General features: G+C 38.8%; 1 non-coding gene across 1 annotated transcript; it reads right to left on the bottom strand.

Moving 5' to 3' along the window:
* Positions 1–1660: 1660 nt before the first annotated feature.
* LOC126507779 (5S ribosomal RNA) lies at positions 1661–1779 on the bottom strand. The gene has a single exon (XR_007593635.1). It is a non-coding gene; the product is annotated as a 5S ribosomal RNA (ribosomal RNA).
* Between the last annotated feature and the right edge of the window lie 3252 nt (positions 1780–5031).

The following is a 5031-nucleotide window of genomic DNA, read 5'->3' as shown; positions in this document are numbered from 1 at the left end:
TTAGGTGGGAGTGAGCTTCAGACAGGTAACTGCTCTGTAGGCTGGCGTGTTAGAAGAGTCTGGCTTCCAGCAGGGACTTGGGCATGTGAAGTATAACATACACAATGATTTGAACCTCCCTTTTTCTTCCATATATAGGATGGGAGGCTATTAGCAAATTTTACATAGGCCCACTTAGCTCTAACTCTGGTTCTTTGGGAGCACTTCAGTTTTGTGATTATGGACACAGCACAATTTGTGATCTAGGGCACCCGTAGGAAGCTTGACCGGTTAATCCTTTAATCCTGCCATACAGGAAGAAAAGTCCAAGAAGGTTATTCAGGGAATCTTGTCAATATTTAATCTTCTAATAGACACTATCCTTTTCCATTAGAGCTGGGTGTCAGTCTGAGGACACTGAGGGTGTCATTTGTACAAATCTCTGGGTGTATATACATGTGCACATGCCCATTTATTTGTGTGGGTATAGAATATCATGTTGTATAACACCAAGAACTCATGTGGAAGAATAGGTCCCTTATTGCCATGAGGCAGGCAACAGCTGCTGGGACTAGGGCTTATGTAAGGCTCTGCTCTCAGCCCTGGACTCCAGTGCCAGTTTCCAGCCAGGATCCAAGGGGTCAGCGTGCCAGGTGAATGAAATCCTGCCTTTGTTTGACTGCCCCAGAGCCTCTCTCACTCGGGGACGTTCCGTGCAACAGAAACCCAGACACACTTATTATACAGAAACTCAGGAGGAGAAGAGGAAGCAGGCTTGTAGTGCCAAGGGCAGTGGCAAAAACTGAATAGGCAGAGAGCGCTTTCTGGGCCAAGGCAGCTGAGTGTCCCAGAGTCTCAGAGATTCCAGTCTGTAAGGATTGGGAGAAAGCGTCCTATGAAAGCAGTCTACCATCCCACATTGAAAATAGTGCCATTCTGAAACACCAAATTATATAGAAAGGATTTTTTTTTAAAAAGGTCTTAAAAGCATATTTTCATGGCGTTTCTAAATTGTATGTTAACTGAATGGAAAGTTGGGAGATCCAGTCTCAATTCATACAGAGTATCTGCCACCTTAATGATGTCATTGATCTACCAAATTAATAAAAAAAAATAACCACAGTAAAACTATTAAGTGATGTCATATAAACCACGCAAGTATTTTCACTATAAAAGAGTAGAAAATAAAAAATAAAGGAAAATATTACTTACAATAACACTCACACTCCAAAAAGTTTTTAAGTCAAGGGTAAGCTTTCTACAATTGAATTGCTAGTTCTAGTTCTCAAGAACATGACAAAAACCTAAATGGGGTCTTGGAATTCTTTACTATCAAACATTTAAATGCCAACTCAGAGAAGCACTGATCCTGCCAATAAAAGAAGAGCATGTGCTTGTTAAAAGTTTACCCTATGTCGGCCATTGACATTAATATTATTATTATCATTAATTTCAGAGTAAATAGTTCATTCTTCCTTACTTTCCCTAACACTTGGAACTCCCTTACTCCCCAAAACCCCCATCATTGCCATGTAGCTGCTTTTTCTACATGTGACTGATCTCCAGGTAGGGGTAACTTAAGCAGCATGGCTTTCTCTTCTCTCTTACCATCCAGGCAGCTGCTCTGATTGACAGCAAGCCTGTCCTGGGGATTTTCTTTTAAATTCTTTTTTTTTTTTAAAGCCTACAGCACCCGGTATTCCCAGGCAGTCTCCCATCCAAGTACTAACCAGGTCCGACCCTGCTTAGCTTCCGAGATCAGACGAGATCGGGCGCGTTCAGGGTGGTATGGCCGTAGACTTTCTTTTAAATTCTAATAAAATTGTCCCAACACTTGAGAAGATAATAACTCATGGTTCCAATAAAGTAACCAGTATGACAGAATCGGATGTCCAGGACTGTCTGTTTCCATCGCTTGTTTATGTATTAGAATACCTGAAGTTGTTTGTCCTTACACCAAGTCTACAGTATCACAGGCTGTGGTGGGGTTAGAATGTGAGATGTGACTGAACAGCAAGTCTCAAGAGTGCAGCAGCCAATCAGTAAAAGTCCCCAGATAGGCACATGAGAGGGACCTTCACTGAATAACAAGCAATTTGTGATCACCTACTCAATTTTATAAGATTAAGTGTTGAGAGAAATAAAATTAAAAGACACAGCAAAGTGTATCTTCCTGAAGCGTTTTTCTCCAAACTCCGAATCCACACTCAGGAACTAACATGGACTCACTTACAAAGACACGTGGGAAGTCAGCACACTCAACCTGAAGTAGCGGAAGCTTGTGTAGAATATGCAGCAGGGGAGCTGGCATGGCTGAGCAGATCACAAGTCTCTTGGAGGAAAGGAAAATCTGGGCCCAGCTTGTTTCATTTGGAAACCATGCGCTTCACTCTGCACATTATTTCTGCATTTCAGAGGTTTATTTTTTTAATCTCCCAATTTGAAAATATAACTTTTAAAAACACTGTTGGAGACTAAGCTCTGCATAAACACCTGGAGACTGAACTTAGATGTGTTAGGCAGGAGACTGAAGGTCCTCCAGTGCACTTCCAGGGTGACTCCCTAGAAGCCTCTCTAAGAGCGACAGTGCAGGGAGGCAGCATGATGGGATTCAAAAATGCTAATCCACACTCCTTCAGGGATAGCTAAAACATGATATCCCAAATTGTCCAGTAGTTCAGATTTTGGTTTATTTGGTTGGCTGACTGGCTATCTACATAACATAACCTATCTATCTATCTATCTATCTATCTATCTATCATCTATCTATCATCTATCTATCTATCTACCATCTATCTATCCATCCACCCACCCACCTGTTTGTCTATCTATCTATCTATCTATCTATCTATCTATCTATCTATCTATCATCTATCTATCATCTATCTATCTATAATCTATCTATCCATCCATCCACCCACCTGTTTGTCTATCTATCATCTGTCTATCTATCTAATTATCTAACTATCTATCACCCTCTATTTATCTAGCTAACCTCTATAATCATTTGTCTATCATTCATCTATCAATATATCGTCTGTCTAATATCTACCTATTATCTAGAAAGCTGTCTATCATCTATCTGCCTATTTCTATGTTATCATCATCTATAATCTATCATCTATTACCTAGCTCTCTCTATAGATATATAGACACACACACATATATAATCTGTGTATGTATTTGTTTAGTTGTGTATACCTCCCTATCAATCCAGTATTGGGCCTCAGGAGAGGCTTATCTATTGCTCTGTCATTCATTCAAGCCCTGATCAGTAAGACCAAAAGCATCACTGGGAAGGAAACCTTTTTGCTCTTCCCGGAACATTGAGGAAAGAGATAAGTATAGGGTTGAGAATTTCTGGCAGCCAAGAATGATAAGATTGGCTATAAGATCACCAAGAGCCCTGTAGACACATTGTTCAAAGAAGACGTCAGTCTAGTCTTAAGAAGGGCTACAGCAATGGTGATATGTGGAGCCTCAGAGTTGTGCAGCATTAGAAGATTCCTAGAATGAATGTTCTCAAAAGGTTGTTTTAAAAACACACTCTGAAGTAACATACTCTGATAAGCACGTTCATATTAAACACATTTCAGCTGTACTTGACGTCTTCCTGTTTCACTCAGAAGAATATTCCAGAGTGAAGATAATTATTATTATTATGAATATTTTAGAATTTGTTCTATTCTAAATTTTTTCATTGAGTTAACAGTTTAGTGAAAACTAAATTTGAGAGGGTGGTTATAATCAGTATATTCAGCTTATATAACATATAGCTATTAAATTTACTTAAAATTCATTTCATCAAAAATAAGCTTGACAATAATGTTTTAAGAATGTAGCTACATTCCGGGCTGAAGAGATGGCTCAGTGGTTACAGCGCTTGTCCACAAGTGTAAAGACTAGAGTTGGGACTCCAGACCCAACATGAAAGCCAGGTGGGTTTGGCAGCAAACAGAAGGCAGATACACAGGCTCCCTAGAGCAAGCTGGCTAGCCAGACTAATCAAACCAGTGAGCTATGAGTTCAGTTGAGAGACCTCGCCTCAATGAGTAAAGTGAAAAGCTATTGAGGTAGACACCTAAGCCAGCCATGGACTTTAATATGCATATACAAATATGCATACTCTCCCACACAATGCAATTCCACATATACACATGCACACACATCAGATACACCTGAGAAAATTAAAAGAATTTGGTTATATTCATGAAAGACTCGTGGAAATTTCTCTGTCACTTCTGAGAAGTATAATTTTAAACATTAGGAGCCAGTAACTGTTGGATTCAAAGAAAGAAAGAAAAACAAAAACATTCAAGAGACAATTTGCATTCTCTTTTTCCTAAACCTCTAAGATCACACACACACACACACACACACACACACACACACACACACACACCACTGTGCTCCATTTAGCTTGTATAATTCCAAATTTATGACTAACCTCGGCACTTTGAAATCATTCTAATAAAAGTTATGTTGGTGAGCTATGAATTCTGTTTTCCTTATCTTTAATAAGAAATTAAATTTTCTTCTTTGTGTCTGAAGTTTAAATTCCCTTTTAGATTTCTCTCATTTCTATTTCTTAAAGGGGATTATTATTAGTCCCTGGCATTAACAATTGCCGTTTGCTATTGCTCATAAATAATGGCAGTACACAACCACTGTCTGGGACCACAGGACTCCTAGGCCCTGTCCTTAAAGGTGTAGAATCACAGAAAAAGGACAGCATTAAGAGAAGACTAAAGGGAGACTATGCTTTCCTCTTTCAGAAGCAAGGAAGATACTTGAGTCTAAAGCCCTGCAAGAAAAGACAATAAGAAATACATGGAAATACAGATTTTTTTTCAACATAAGAAAAAAAAAACTGAAAGGACCTTTAAAAAATATTTTGCAAACTAATACAGTATCTGAGATGCACAGTGAGATAGAAACCAGATGAGACATTGGAAGAGAGACCATGATTAATACAGCACTGTGTATATGAAGCTCAATAAATATTAGTGTTCTATAAGATTTTTATGCAAATATGCATGAATACATTTTTCA

Source organism: Alexandromys fortis, unplaced genomic scaffold, assembly GCF_014885135.2.
Source record: "Alexandromys fortis isolate MF-2015 unplaced genomic scaffold, M_Fortis_MF-2015_v1.1 scaffold_47, whole genome shotgun sequence".
NCBI lineage: Eukaryota > Metazoa > Chordata > Mammalia > Rodentia > Cricetidae > Alexandromys > Alexandromys fortis.
Note: the sequence above shows the minus strand (reverse complement) of the source record. Positions and strands in the feature narration are given on the sequence as shown.